The sequence below is a fragment of the Mus caroli genome, unplaced genomic scaffold, assembly GCF_900094665.2.
Source record: "Mus caroli unplaced genomic scaffold, CAROLI_EIJ_v1.1 scaffold_18963_1, whole genome shotgun sequence".
NCBI classification, from domain to species: Eukaryota; Metazoa; Chordata; class Mammalia; order Rodentia; family Muridae; genus Mus; species Mus caroli.
In genome coordinates, this window is record NW_018390788.1 from 3255 (window position 1) to 18400 (window position 15146).

General features: G+C 38.0%; 1 long non-coding RNA gene across 1 annotated transcript; it reads left to right on the forward strand.

Moving 5' to 3' along the window:
- The first annotated feature begins 8006 nt into the window (after positions 1 to 8006).
- Positions 8007 to 14898, forward strand: LOC115030343. Its single transcript, XR_003835919.1, has 3 exons — positions 8007 to 8045; positions 12288 to 12348; positions 14837 to 14898. It is a non-coding gene; the product is annotated as an uncharacterized LOC115030343 (long non-coding RNA).
- The last annotated feature ends 248 nt before the right edge of the window (positions 14899 to 15146 follow it).

The window sequence follows — 15146 nt, forward strand, 5'->3', positions numbered from 1 at the left end:
AGTGGGAGTGGGTGGGTAGGGGAGTGGGGGGGAGGGTATGGGGGACTTTTGGGATAGCATTGGAAATGTAAATGAGGAAAATACCTAATAAAAATATAAAAAAACCAAAAAAAAAAACCAAAAATCCTGTGTACTAAAGGAAAGTTCCAAATAACTGGACGACATATCGATATAATTAGGAAATCAAGGCATGTACCTACAACATAGACCAAACACAAGAGATGTGTGTTGACAGTAAAGATAATAGACTAGGTATGGTGATGCAAACCTACAACTCTAGCACTTAGGAGGCATATAGGAGGAGCTGAATTCTAGGTCAGCCTGGGCTACATATTGAGATACTATCTCAAAAAGCCTTTTCAACGGATATAAAGGTAGATGTAGAAGATCAAATATCTCTGTATCTACAGTTACCTCTCTATCCATATTTTATATCTACATCATATGCTGACATTTGTATCTATCTGCATATCATTAATATCTCTGTTTATCTGTCTGAGAAGATAGAAAGGATGGGAAGGAAGAAAAATTTCAGAAGTTAATATATTATATTTTTGATCAAAACTGTCTCATGAGAATAGGAGGATAGGCAAGGTTAGCTGACAATTTTAGATTTTAAATTTTAAGTTAGAGAAATCAAATGAGAAGCAAAGTGAGTTGGAATAACCTAAGATTTATTTATAAAACCAAAGACAAGTGGACAAGAGAGCTTAGGATATTTGATTCTAAGGAAAAATATATATTTTTAAAACTAGGTATTTATTTACATTTCAAATGCTATCCTCTTTCCCCATTTCCCTCTGTAACCCCCCTATCCCATCCCCTCTTACCCTACTTCTATGAGGGTGCTCACTCACCCACCCACCCACCCACTCCCACCTCATCGCCCTAGCATTCCTCTATACTGGACATCAAGCCTTCACAGGACTAAGGGCCTCCTCTCCTATTGGTGCCAGATAAGGCCCCTTCAGCTCTTTCAGTCCTTCCTCTAACTCCTCCTTTGTTGTCCCTGGCTGCAAGTATCTGCATCTGTATTGGTCAGGATCTAGCAGAGCCTCACAGGAGACAACTGTATCAGGCTCCTGTCAGCAAATCTTTAAAAAAAAGGACTGCATCTTATCTACCTTTGATATCTTTGGATTTCCGATAGTTTCGTTATCTTTTTCTAACGACAAAACCTTACAGCCTGAACATAAATAAGATTGTAATTTAATTGTAAATAAAAATATCTATCTTTTTAATATATAAAAATTAATTGTAGAGTCAACATGTATCTAGTAGCTTGATAGTTTATCATAATGGGTTATTAAAGGTTATTCTTACCTTTTCTTTTCTCTTCTCTTCTCTTCTCTTCTCTTCTCTTCTCTTCTCTTCTCTTCTCTTCTTTTCTTTTCTTTTCATCTATAGTTAGAAAGTATTCCACAAGAATTAGGCAGAAATGCAAGGCTCTGAAAACTGATATTTCTGAAACAATTATTCTCAAGTGAAAAACTAGAGAAATAAAATGAAGTAGACTGCAATGATAGTTGGTAAACAAGGAAGTTGTTGACAGTAGTTGTTGTTAATATTATATTTCAAGAAACTAATAGTAACTGATTCCTATAGTAAAAGAGTATGTAGCATAGAATTGAGTATAATTTGGAAGCAAATACTATGTTTTAGAGGCATGTTTGGAAAATACAGAGAACTAAAAAATGATAATTTTGAGAGGAAATCATAATTAATTGTTGATTATTTATAGAGGAAGTTCTTTTTAAACTGGTGCCATGACAAAATGCAAGTATATGGTTTGAGAAAAAGTCTCAGTGTGTAGAAATGTTTGCTGTGTAAGCATGAGGATCTGAATTTGGATCCTAGTGCCTTTGTAAAAAGCTGAGTGTGAATGTGCTGTGATCCCAATGAATGAAGAGAAGATTATCACTGTGTTTTGATGGATGCTAGCCTAACTCTAGGTTCAGTGAGAGTTTCTTTCTCAAGAGAATAAGGCAAATAATGATAGAGTAAGACATCATTAAGGCAGGGAATGTGGGTCCACCATAGAGCACTTTCCCAGCATGCTCAAGGCCCTGGCTTTAATGTCTGGGATTGACAATAAAACAAAAGCAGAAACAAACAGGTAAAATTCAATCCATCTTGAAAAGGTCAGTAAGGAGGGGGAAAAAGGGCACCCCTCAGAAATCATAATAGGTGACAGAATCATAAAACAAAATCAGAAAAATGCTTTTGATAAGAGAGGCACCAAAAATAAATGGGCAAGGTTGAAAAAGAAATGGATGGATAAATAACTATGTCTGAGGTAAATGCCAACCCAAAGAAAGGAAGGTTAGGCAAGAAATATCAGACGTCAGAATAAGGCCAAGATTTTAAGTGGGACAAAGAACACTTTTTATATAGAAAAAAGGGTACAATTTGCCAAGAAAATCATGAACTTTTATGTATCAAAAGTGTTTTGCCTTGAGTCAAATAAAACAAAACCTGTTATAAATACAGGAAAAAAATCATGGTTGGGTCATTTTAAAACATCCCCTCTTCAAAAATTCAATACAAACAAAAACATCAGGCAGGGTTTGAGAGGGACACTGAAGGCACTGTCAGAGCTCTTTACACAAGGAAGGAAGATTGGACATTATTTTCAGTTCCCAGGGGGTATAAAAAAATGGGACACTGATCAATACCAAGTAATGAGAAAATCTCAATGGATCCAGAGTGTTGAAAATGTACAGGTCATATTTTCCAGTCATATACAATGTAAGAACTAAAACCAATGTAGCCATTAAAAATTTAGAACCACGTTAGCATTAGTGTTATCTTTGCTCAGGTTGTGTTTAGACAGCCATATTGGTGAGATTTCATGTGTGTAGCACCTCTGATATTCTTAGAAGACAGTCTCACAGCAAACCTCTTGTTTCTCTGGCTCTTACAATCTTTTCCTCCTATTTTCTGCAACTATCCCTGAGCCTTAATCACAGGAGTTGATTTGTGGATGTATCCATTGTGAGCATACACCACAACTCTTCATTTTGGTTGGTTGTAGTTTTCTGTAATGGTCTCTGTCTTACAAAGGGATCATTACTTACAATGAGAAGCTTCCTTATTGAAAGGCAAGGACTATACTTACCTGTGGGTTTAGGACAAATATTTAGACTGTAGTTATGCTGGATTTAGTAAAGTGATGGTTGCAGGGTCTCCTCCAAGATCCATAACACCTCTAGCGCCAGGTAGACCTTGTGTTGGCTAGTTTTTTTGTCAACTTGACACAAGCTAGAATCATCTGAAAGGAGGGAACCTCAAATTGAGAAAATGCCTTCATAAGATTGGGCTGAAGGCAGACAAGCTTGGGTGACATTCTCTCAATTAATGATTGGTGGGGGAGAGAAAATCCCATTTTGGGTAGGGATACTTTTGAACTGGTGGCCCTTTGTTCTTTAAGAAAGAAGTCTGAGCAAGCTTTGAAGAGGAAACCAATAAGTATCACTCTTCCATGGTCTCTGCATCAGCTCCTGTCTCCTGGTTCCCAACCAGTTTGAGTTTCTGCTTTGGTTTCCCTCAGTGAACTCTATTCCAGGACATGTTAGCCAAATAAACCCTTTCCTCCCCAAGCTGCTTTTGGTCATGATGTTTTATCACAGCAATATTAACCTTTACTGAAACAGAACTTAAGACTAATTAGGGAGCTGTTGATTATCACCAAGTTTTGCATGCCACTACTGTATCCTTACAGTCATCATGCTACTCATTGTGGTTCATAAGCATCATCATAGCTGGGCAGGAGTGTTGGTTGCTTCTCTCTTTAGCAAGCTTGCATGGTGCTTTCTGGCATCATGAAAGATGGTCGGCAGATCTGGCTCAGGTCCTCTGGTTCTTGTTTTGAGCTTCATGGTGTATTCAGAAATAGGAATTTGCCTTCCATCTCTGGGGGATAGCCAAGGGCAATAACAATAACCTATGATGTTCTGGGAATCTCTTAGACAACAGCTCAAATGTAAGCTTCTCATACTGGTGTTAATTTTTTTGTTGGATAGTTTATGTCTCTTTGGATGAGTTTTGTCAGCCCAGATGGGAAAATTTTAAACTGTCTATGTATGTGCTTACATAGACAATATTTTTAGGTAAAGGGTTAATAGTGTAAGTCCCAACAACATTTCCAGACATTCTTATTACTGTTTTACCCATCTTCCTTAATTTGTCAAATTAAATTCTTACCTCTCCAGGAATTATGAAGTGCTTTGTGTATTTTCTCCCAGATTTGGGGAATAAAGGATACTTTGGTGATCTTTATTGGGAGGACATTGTAGAGGATGGGGCTTGGTGACTGTCTGGTGAAGTTGAGTGGAGAGGTTGAGTGGAATTAGCACACTTCTGGAAGCCCTAGAAAGAGAAGTATTTCAAGTTTGTGAAGGGGCAAAGATACCATCAGAATCAATAGAAGTTAGTACTGCTTACAAATACTGTATGAGGTAGCTTTTCCAACATCCTTCATGAGTCCAGGAGGTGTATCTGGCAAATGGATGGAGAAACCCTCTGACATCATATCTGGGACTTCATGTCCTCTGACCTTTTCCAGGTAGCATTTCACCTCTATAATTCTAAAGAAGCAATCACCAGGGAAAGGGACAAGCTCCCTAATCCATATCCTCTCAGGTAGGAAGAAAGCAGAGGTGTTGCTCTTACTCTTGGCTGTTTGGGGGGCCCTGAGACACTACAGAGAACAGAGAAAGAAGCTGTCCTGAAAGAAGCCCTCCCTAAAATTCCTGTCAGTCACATGGCCAATCAATCTTGTCCTTGTTTCAAGAACTATGTGTGCTGGTCTTCACAGCAGGAGGGGTGTAAAGGAGACACACACTCATCAGACAGTCACTGGACATGTACTCACGCTGACATCCACAGCAACTTGGTACAAACTTCATATTGTTTTAAAAGACTTATTTACTTCCTCTTTTCCCCCTCCTTTCTCTCTGAATGTATTTTCCCTGCATGTATATATGAGCTTTATGTGTGGGCCTGGTAGCCCTGGAGGGCAGAAGAAGGCATCAGATTCCCTGGAGCTGGAGTCACAGATGGTTGTGAGCTGCCTTGTGAATCCTGGGCATCAAACACAGATCCTCAGCTAGTGCAAGAAGTACTCTGAACCATGGAAACATCTCATTAGCTGAAGCCACAACCTTTTTTTTCAGTCTCATTCTCATCCGTTTGATTTCTGTTCACTATTCATTGAAAGCTAGTCATTGTTGCTGAACATTCATTCCAAGGTGTCTCATCTGTAGCCATTTGCCAGTTCTATTCCATCTGCTTTGAATGTTCCTTCTTCTTTGAGACCAAATGTAACCCACTCTCAAGGTCCCCAATAAAGGCCATCTCTAAGGTGTACAGTCTCAGCTTCAGTTATTCCTTTTTAGTACTCATGTATCTGTCTGGTGCATCACTGAACTACATAATTACTTGCTGTGGGCGTGTGCATGCATATGTGAATATGTATGTGGATGAATGTGTGGATGTATGCACTAGGTTATGTGTGTGCATGCATGTATGTTTATGTACACTTGTATGTGTGTGTACATATGTGTACAATTGCAAGTGAGTGTTGTGTGTGTGTTTGTGTGTGTGTGTGTGCACTGAGCTTCATTTTCCCAATGGGCAAAAGATTTTGGACACAAAGTATATAGGAGGTGCTTAACAATTCTTAAAATGAAAGCTATTCTTGATAATCTATGTCCAGAAGGTTCTAGAAACAGAGAGGATATGAAAGGAATCTCAGGATGGGAGATGGAAGGCGAAAAGGAGGAGCAGAAGAACCCTGAGAAAGAACAGAAGAACAGAGAGAAAGATTTGGTGGTAGTGGGGAGTTCCCTTCCTCTAGGTTGTATGTCTATGGACAGTATTGAATGACAAGAGATAGGATTTTTCTTTTATGAGTTACTTGACACTTTGATGCACAAGAAATTGAGATATAGAGACAAGGATGTATGTATGTATGTATGTATGTATGTATGTATGTATGTATGTTTGTATGTATGTATGTATGTATGTACATATATATAGACAGACAGATAGTTATATGCATATGAATATGAATGAGGGAAGGACAAAAGGAAGACCATGAGATGAAGTATGCATCCTTTTTTCATGCCAATCCCTGGGATGTGTGGTAGGAAAAAAATGCATCCTTCACTGAAAGATATCCTGCAACTGTGAGTATGCTATGCTACACAGTAGGGTAGTTATGCTAATTTGTCCAATGATATTGAGGAGGTAAGTTTGTCTATGATTGCATGGCTTAGGGTAAGGGTTCTTAAAAGTGAAAGAGGGAGACAGGGGAAGGTGAGAGCCCAAGAACTCAAGAATGAGTAGAATTGGAGACTTTACTGATATTAAAGATGGAAGGTAGACTATGAGACTCTTCACACATAGACATATAAAATAGATTTACAAATCAAAGACTTATGTTAATAAATCACAAATTTCTTTTAAAAATCATTGTTTGGTTTATACATAATTTTGTTATTCATTAAAGATGAAAGCAAACATCCAGTCTTAAGAATGTTCCTTCCCAGGGGAAAAATTCCTAAACAGAACACCAATGGCTTGTGCTGTAAGATCAAGAATAGACAAATGGGATATCATAAAATTGTAAACTTCTGTAAGGCAAAGGACACTGTCAATAAGACAAAGAGGAAACCAACAGATTAGGGAAAGATCTTTTCCAATCTCACATCTGATGGATGGCCAATATCCAATATGTACCAAAAACTCAAGAAGATAAACTCCAGAGAACCAAATAACCTTATTAAAAATGGGGTACAGAGCTAAACAAAGAATTTTCAACTGAGGAATACCGAATGGCTGTGAAGCACCTAAAGAAATGTTCAACATCCTTAATCATCAGGGAAATGCAAATTAAAACAACACTGAGATTCTACCTCACACCAGTCAGAATGGCTAAGTTCAAAAACTCAGGTGACAGCAGATTCTGGTGAGGATGTGAAGAAAGAGTCACACTCCTCCGTTGCTATGCCACCTGGTACAACCACTCTGGAAATCAGTCAAGCGGTTTCTCAGAAAATTGAACTTAGTACTGCCAGAAGATCCAGCAATACCACTCCTGGACACATACCCAGAAGATGCTCCAACTGGTCATAAGGACACATGCTCCAGTATGTTCATAGCAGCCTTATTTATAATAGCCAGAAGCTGGAAAGAAGCCAGATGCCCCTCAACAGAGGAATGGATGCAGAAAATGTGGTACATTTATTAAAAACAATGAATTAGAATGATTTAGTACAGCAAAGAGATTTAGAATCAAAATGCAACGTTCTTAAGTTGTCTCCTGGCACTTCAGGTTCTCTGTTATAATTGTCAGAATTTAACTTTAGAAAAGTTCTTTCTAGTTATGAACTCATGTGCAGATATAAACATTTACTAAGAGTTGCTTTCCACCTTCTTCCATATGTTAACTTCTTTTTTGTGCAATTTTGAATTTTATTGATAATTAATATGCTACAACTTGTTTAATGAAATGAAAAGTTTAAATCAAGTTTTTTTTAATATTTATTCATTATTATATCTAAGTACACTGTAGTTGTCTTCAGACACACCAGAAGAGCTTGTAAGATCTCCTTACAGATGGTTGTGAGCCACTGTGTGGTTGCTGGGATTTGAACTCAGGACCTTCAGAAGAGTAATTAGTGCTCTCAACTGCTGAACAATCTCTCCAGCCCCAAGTCATCAAGTTTTTAAAAAAAAATCTGGCAAGGCACTTTTTGATGTTATTATGAAAAAATAATCCAACGAGATTCTGCTTAGTTAAATATAACTTCCTTGTTCAGTATTCTGTTTAGATTTTGTGCTCTCAATAGGCACTTGGTCTTTGTGCTAATCTCTTGTAACTGATGTCTGGGTCTCTTCAAAGGTTTGAAGGCAAATGACTGTGAAGGGCACAGCCCTCCTGAGAAGCACCTGTGATGGTTTTGGCTGTAAGTGCCTGTGGGTGGGTCAGCAGTGAAGAAAATGGAACCTGTCACATAGGACATTTTAATATTTACAATTAAGTAAGTAATTTTGTAGTATTTAAGAAATGATTTTTGTTGATGGTGACAAATTTCTCTAAAACATTTTTATATGAAACATTTATAAGTTCTTCACAATATCCTCTTGGTTTGCTGTGGCACACAGCATTCTCTGTTTGTTTGTGTGTGGCTGGTTTTATGATTGATACAACCAAAACTTCACTACAAACTAAGCAAGGAGGTTTGGTTTATAGTCATGATTGTTAGAAGTAAACACATTCTGCTGAAACAATGAAACCTATCTCTCTTCCTGTCAGTCTGGGTGAGCTGCAGCCTGTGGTACAGACTCTTTCATTGTCAGTGGTGCTCTTGTGTTTAAAGTCTATCACTTGGCCAGAACCAAAAATATCTTGTCATAAAATCTAAATAAATTCTCCAGAAAACACCATTCTGAAATTACAAGATTACATTTGTGCTTAATTTTAAAGTTGACTCCACACTTTTGTGTACAGATGATTGAGAAATATTGTTATGGAGTTTTAATCTTAATTTTTATTTGCTGTGATTAAACACTTATATTTCTGTAGAACAAGAACATAACAGAAATATCTAAATTTTGATATTGTTACACAGTGCCATCCACACATATACATATTTGATATTTATATGTCAATGAATGACAGTGGGAAAATAGTTTCCTATAATTAAGTCATTATGTTTTCATAAGAATAGGAACATTTGTACACACAGCAAAAACACTGCAGTTTGGCAATCTCGTATCTGAGCCAAGGTATTCAGACAGCATTTGCAGGTGTTGACTGATGGGTTGGTGTGCTCAGCACTAAGTATAAAGGTTTTGTATTTAGAGCCAAGACCACAGGAAGGTTTCTTGATTCAATATCTTTGACTGCAGCCAGAAACACCCATGCATTTAATTTTGAATTAATTTTTGGTTACTGTGTATACAGAAACTTTTTATTATTATCAAAATTTTTATGGTCCTCCTATTCAGGTTTGCTAACTCACAAGGGACCATCACCTATAGCTTGAGAAGCCTCAATCTAAGGGATATGGGCAACCTCTAGGGGGAAATTCATGGAAATGACTTTTCCTCTAGGAATCTCCTTTTCATACCTTTATTTTAGTTTTGTGAATCAGCATCTTTCTCAGAAGCATGATGTCCAGAATTGAAGGATGAATGGTGTTTGGAATACACCAGGAACTTTGTAATAACTTGTCACCTCAGACATAGTAAATACAAAGCCTTCTTTGCAGGCTGCTTTGTCTGCTGCCTCTGCACATGGAGAGAATCTCCATTTAGGGTAAACCATAATTGGTCTTGAATTTTAAGCTGTTGTAGGAGGACAGATCTATAGCAGCTCCTCGCTCATACATGGATGATGAGGGAGGGAGAAGATGATAGCAGGACTGGAGTGTAGCATGCCTTCAGGTCTTAAACCAGGAAGATATCACTACCATGTTCAGATTATGCTCTCCTTGGTAGATTTCTTTGTGTGGTCTGTTTCTTCTATTTGATCCTTTGGACTTCAAATTCCTAATCTGTAAATAATAAAGATAAATATACGTTCTTCCAGTCTTCTCAGTCTTAGCTCCCAAAGGCTTATCTTGCCCTTGCAAACATATAGAGACACAGAGAATGGCCCAGAATTGGCATTGAGACCTCTATGCCATCATGGTCAGCAATCCTTTCACCTAATTTGTCTGGAAGGAACACTTCACACAGAAAAATTGTCAAAAAAGGGTGTGTATCATATTTTTCATATTCCTTCTGATGCAAAGGCTGCTTTCAGCTGGAGTGGAGGAAAGGGAGTATGTAGCCTGCTTCCTTGAGTCTTCATTGTTGAATTTTGTTGTAAATTTTTAGTTATATCTTATATAGAACAGCAGAGGGTGCAATTAGGCAGCTAACTTCATATTTCCAGCAAATGGCTGTGTGATTTTTGTCTTTTGTAATTTTGTGGTAAATATTTAAAACTGATTACAGCTAATTTAGTGTTTGAAATAATTTCAATACATTTATAAGCCTAGAATAATATGTTAAACAACTTTATCATTTGTCCACTGACTCTAAATTTTAAGAGTGTGTGTATTCTCTAAAAAAAGAGAAACAGTGATGTTGTTAATTTAACTTTGAGTCTCTTTTTCTACCCAAAATTGGCAATCATAATTAATTTAGCATTTATTTCCAACTCTCATGCACCTAGTTTTGAAATACCACAAATTTATATCTATTTACATTGTTACAGTATTGCTTTGCAAACTTAAAGTTTTGTATATGTGGTTTCACACTTTCATTTGTCTTTGTGTTGATGGCAACTGATCTCTAGACAACAGATCTCAAGATGGTCATCGTTCTTCTAAAGGGAAAGATTGATGAAGGTGTCCCTTCATGCCCTTCTCTGGGTACTTCTTCTCTTTTATGCTGAAGATGAGGAAAGTCTCTCAATTTTCTGCTTCAGCTCACTATTTTGGTCTTTAATTTTATTCAGTTTGCATCCAGACCATCATTTATGAACACAATATATTACTGAATTACTCACAGTGGAGTTGCTCTGTGTATTCCAATTTTCATCTGCTTGTTTTCTTTTTTTAATTTAAGTGTCTGTAGTTACACTATTTTCTCCAAAATATTTGGTGACTTTTGTTTGTTGCATGTCTTTGAAAGTCTATGTGTGTTTTCTGTCACTGTCATCAGCTTCCAGTGATGGCTGAGGCTCCTCATCCGTCCTGAGGGTCAGCAGCAATTCCAGAGGCAATACCACTCAGATCATGGTCCCTCAGTTGGATTCCCAGTGTTCTCTAGACATAGGATGAGGTTGACTGTGGAATGAACTGTTAAAGCTTTTTATACTCTGAACTCCTGCTTTTGGGATCATAATACACTGAAAAAGCGAAATCTAAAATAAGTAATATTTGAGACACTTAAATGCCACAAAACATTTCAAATATATATGGAAACAAAATAAGAATTCTTTTCTTGTTTCAGTGTGATCTTACTCAAACGTATTTAAAGTTGAAAACCAGGTTTTTAAAAGTTTCTTTATTCTTTTAAAAATGTAAATCAAAATTTATTCATTTATTTATTCACTTTACATCCCAGTATCAGTGCCCCCCAATGCTAAATACTTTAAATAGGAGTCCTCCTGAGTAGGGACCCCAAATCCTACATCATCCTGACACTTGCTCAACTATGTTCATAGCAGCTTTATTCATAATAGCTAAAAACTGGAGAAAAAAAACCCCTAGATTTCCCTCAACAGAAGCACAGAGAAATAAAATATGGTACATTTACACAACAGACAATTAATTAGCTGTTTTTAAAAATGACATTATAAAATCTGCAAGTAAATGGATGTAACTAGAAAAAAAAACCCATCCTGAGTAAGGTAATCCAGACCCAGAAAGACAAACACAGTTTGTACCCATTTATAAGTGGATATCAGCGATTAAGTAAAGGATACTCATGCTATAATCCACAGACCCAGAGATGCTAAGTGAAAAAGAGGGCTCAAGGGGGATGCATGTTTTTCCCTGGGATGGGGGAAATTGAAGAGATTTTGTGTGTGGATTGGGGGCAGGTGGGGATGAGAAGAGGACGGAACTTTTAATTAAGTTATAATATTAGATATTTGAAAATTTGAAGCACCACCAAGGACATTAAGATTTTGCCCTTTGTCTTATCTGCCAACATCCAAGGCATTCTTTCTCTGGAAATTGACTGCCCAGCTCTGCCAGAGAATCAGCCTTTCTTCCACACCCCATATTGTTATCTCATTTGCCAACACTTGAGATAGTCCCTCCCTGGAAACCCATTGGCCACATTGGCCAGGGAATCAGGTAAGTGTTGAGTATTGTAATGCTAAGTTCAGCCCCCAGGGTCTGGAGCACACAGGTGGACCTAAATGCCACTATGTGACCTTCCCCCCAAGTTATTTCTGATTGGTAAAGATGCCATCATCCAATAGCTAGGTACAAGTGATAGAGTTGGGGTTTAGGATTCCTGGGCTTGGAATGGGAGGAGAATCAAGAAGGCAAGAAGAAGGTGGAGGAGGAAGATGCCATGGGTTCAGTTGAGTCATGAAAACATGGCCCTGATGGCTGGGCAATTGTAGTTAAGAACAACTCAGATGACATATAGTAAGTAATAGCTCAGGGTTATCAATAGGAGAGTAGATTCTAATAACATAGAGGGTAGATATTTGCCCAGCTCTTCTGTTGATTATGGATTATTGCCAATATAAAGTTTTGTGTGTGATTTTCCAGGAACTAAATGGTCCAAGGTGGGATAGAAAACCCAGATTGGAATTAAAAATTTCAATAACAGGTAAGTGATTTTAATTATTCTTCCCACACTCCAATCCTAGTTCCCAAGTTTTATCTCCAGCTTGGTAGTAGACCACTTTCTGCAACTTCTTCTTTTCTGCCTCCAATTCCCAAGGAACTAGGCAGACCCTCTCCTCATCCTTCTTTATTCTATCACTTTGACTACTTGCCCACACTTAAGATATTCTATCCCTGGAAATTCTCAGGCCTTGTTGACTAGGTAATCAAATCATTTTTGACAAAACTACCTTTCATTCTCCCTGTGAATCCTCTCAACCCTGCCTTCTAGCCCATCTTTATTTCTGTGTGTGAACTTCTAAGAACAAGCTCTGACTAGGATCCCCAGTGGTCACACCAAGCAGGAGCATAGAGTAGTCCCTAACAGGTAACCTACAGCTATCACACACTCAAGATCTAGAGATGCAACAGAAACGAAGGAATGGAAAATATACCTGATGATCACAGGCCAGGTATCAGTACCATGAATTACAATCATTCCAAAGGCAGACGTCTGGATACCACTGTAACAAACACATGAACAATCAAATGGACATTATGTCTCCACCCTTCTGCTGCATCCAAGAAAAACACCATACCCCAAGGATAAACATCATATCTGAGTAAAAGTATGAAAAATATATTCCAAGCACATAGACCCAAGAAACAAGCTGTACAGTCATTTAAATATCAGACAAATATAGACTTTAACCTAAAACTTATCCAAAGAGAGAGGGAAGAAGAGCATATATACATCAAAGGAAAGTTCATCAAGAGGATATTATAATTTTAAAGTTTAGCTCACACAGTGATAGTGGGTGAGTTCAAAATGGGGAAATATTTTTTTCACTGACTATATATATGATAAGGGGTGATACTTAAAACATATATATAAATAAAACTGGACATAAAAATAAATAACCAATTGAAAATGGGATACATATCTAAAAAGAATATTCTCAAAAGATGAAATACAAATCCTGAAGAACACTGAAGAGTGTTACTGTTGTGAACAGATACAGTGACCAAGGCAAGTCTTATAAAAAACAACATTTAAATTGGGGCTGTGTACAGGTTCATAGGTTCAGTCCATTATCATCAAAGTGGGAGCATGGTAGTGTCAAGGCAGGCATGGTTCAGGCAGAGCAGAGAGTTCTATGTCATCATCCAAAGTCTTCTAGTGCAAGACTGACTTACAGGCACTAGGGTAAGAGTGTTAACCCCACCCAAATAGTGACACACCTATTCCGACCAGGTCACAGCTATTCCAACAAGACCATATCTCCAAAAGTTGGCACTCCCTGATCTGTCTTAGTCAGTTTTTCTATTCATGCACAAACATCATGACCATAAGCAAGTTGGGGAAAAAAGGGTTTATTCAACTTACACCTTCACACCAAAGGAAGTCAGGAATGGAACTCAAGCAGGTCAGAAAGCAGGAGGTGATGCAGAAGCCATGGAGGGATGTTTTTTACTGGCTTGCTTCCTCTGGCTTGCTCAGCCTGCTCTCTTATAGAACCCAAGACTACCAGCCCAGAGATGGCACCACGCACAAAGGGAACTCCCCAATTGATCACTAATTGAGAAAATGCCTTGCAGCTTGATCTCATGGAAGCATTTCCCCAACTGAAGTTCCTTTCTCTGTGATGACTCCAGCCTGTGTTAAGTTGACACAAATCTAGCGAGTACACTGGTCCAAGAATATACAAATCATCACTGAATGCAAATCAAAACTACATTGAGATTTCATCTAACACCTGTCACAATAGCCAAGATCAATGAAACAAATGACAGCTTATGCTGCAATGATGTGTGATGCTGCAATGTGATGGAAATCAGTATGCTGGTTCTTTAGAAAGCTTGGAATACATCTACCTCAAATATATTGAGCCTTATTCAGCCAGATACTGAGGCCTAGTGAGGAAGCCTGAGCCATTGGCTCAAGTTGAAACACCTGTCTTGCTCACTTTCATGCTGGAGTGACTCAGCACAACCTGCTTAAGCCTGCCTTTGAATAGTTACTTCTGATGTAGAAAAACTTTATTGGCCCTGTCAGTCACCCCATAACCTCTGTTACTCTCCCCAGCACCCTATGTCATCTCGACTTTCCAAAAATCCTCACCTCCTTCCTCAACCCTGTATAAACAAAAGACTGACAAGATTCCTGGCATGGGTGTGTTTGTTTTGGGCCATCAACACTCACCATCCAGCTTAGCCCTGAAAAGACTGGAGACTCAGCTGGACTGGGTTCTAAACTCACGTGGACATGCTGGCACAAAGCCCGAAAAAAAAAATACAGCTAAGGCCTATTCCCAAAATATGTTCGATACGATTGCACAGATAATTGTTTAACCATGTTCATTGGTCTTCTTCATAATAGCCAGAAATTGGAAAGAACCTAGATATCTGTCAGTGAAAGAATAGATTAAGAAAAGTGGTACATTTACACAATGGAATATTACTCAACAGTTACAAAAATATTAAATTCACAGGTAAATGAATGGATCTACAAAAAGTCATCCTGAAGTAAACCAGAATCCAGAGGACAAATATGGTATATATTAACTTATATATGAATATTAGCTTTTCAGTTTTCAATGAAAATACTTGATCTGTATTTTCCTCATTTACATTTCCAATGCTATCCCAAAAGTCCCCCATACCCCCTCCCATTCTCCTACCCACCCACTCCCACTTCTTGGCCCTGGTGTTCCCCTGTACTGAGGCATATAAAGTTTGCACGACCAATGGACCTCTCTTTCCACTGATGGCCAACTAGGCCATTTTCTGATTCATATGCAG